Source organism: Gossypium hirsutum, chromosome D05 (genome assembly GCF_007990345.1).
Source record: "Gossypium hirsutum isolate 1008001.06 chromosome D05, Gossypium_hirsutum_v2.1, whole genome shotgun sequence".
In the NCBI taxonomy this organism is placed as follows: Eukaryota; Viridiplantae; Streptophyta; class Magnoliopsida; order Malvales; family Malvaceae; genus Gossypium; species Gossypium hirsutum.
Window position 1 is genome coordinate 39,333,158 of NC_053441.1, and position 1,326 is coordinate 39,334,483.

At 39.4% G+C, this 1,326-nt stretch overlaps 1 non-coding gene across 1 annotated transcript; it reads left to right on the forward strand.

Moving 5' to 3' along the window:
- Positions 1 to 1,220: 1,220 nt before the first annotated feature.
- Positions 1,221 to 1,326, forward strand: LOC121218084 (small nucleolar RNA R71). Its single transcript, XR_005914348.1, has one exon. It is a non-coding gene; the product is annotated as a small nucleolar RNA R71 (small nucleolar RNA).

Sequence of the window (1,326 nt, forward strand, 5' to 3'; positions counted from 1 at the left end):
CTTCAATTTTGGGGGTAGTTTGTCTTAAAGATATGCACTGCATTCCTTCGTTTGGGCTACCGTCTCAAATTCTCCAAGCCTTCAGTTTTTAGACAAGATATCCTTCATGAATTTGACGTAGTTCGACATTTGTTCAAGTGCTTCAACTAACGGGATGTTGATATGAAGTTGCTTGAGTACATCTAGGAACTTCTTGAATTGAATTTCCCGCTTCTACTTCTGAAGTCTTTGAGGATAGGGTGGTAGAGGTTTCTTTACTGGAACTGGCTGATTCGTTTTCTATGGCAATTCTGCATCTAATGGAGTTATTAGTTGATCAGAATTAGCTGGTTCAAAAGATAACTTGTCAGATTTTATAGATTCAATTTTTGTTGAAACTGGAATTTTAACACTCAGGTGAACTTCCTCTGAGTCTTGAGTGTCAGCTGGCTCCTTCTCAACTTTGAAAGAATTGGACTCTAAAGTCTTTCCGCTCCTCAATGTCAATGCTTTACAATGCTCCTTCCCTGGATTTCTCAGATTCTCCGTACCACTAGGTAAAGCACCTTGTAGTCGATTTCTGAGTTCAGTTGCAAGCTGGCCCACTTGATTCCCCAAATTCATTAGAGAGGCATCATTTTTCACCATGTATGCCTTTAATAGATTCTCTAGGTGGTTTCTGAGCTTGTTGGGAAAAACTAGGTGGCTGGGTCAATCTAGGTTGGACATAATTGTTACTGGTTCTTGCCCATTGGTTACTCCAGGAAAAATTCAGGTGGTTTCGCCATGATGGGTTATAGAAATTGGATTGCAGCCCTTGCTTTCCTTGATTTTGGTTCTAGTTACCCATGTAATACACAGATTCTAGGTTCGATGGACATTCTTCGAATAAATGTCCTTCCCCATAATAAACACAGGCTACATTTTCAAATTGATCCAGTGGCTATGCTGCAAAAATGTTACACCCATTAGTAGTAAGATTTTTTAACATTGAAGATATTGATGATAGTTGAGATGCAAGTGAAGTAAGAATGTTTACTTCGTGTATTCCAGCGACTCCTCTTCCTGACGCATCTTGATTGGTTGGCCATTGATAATTGTTGCTGGCAATCCTCTCAATGATTTCATCAGCCTCATTATAAGACTTAGAAATGAGAGCACCATTAGCAGAAGCGTCCACTATCATCCTCGTGTAAGCATTGAGACCATTATAGAATGTCTCAAGTTATACGCAATGTAAGATTCTATGATGAGGCCACTTCTTTAATAATTCTTTGTACCTTTCCCATGCCTCAACAATGAGTCATCATCCATTTGTTGGAAAGCAGTGATCTCGTTCCTCAACTT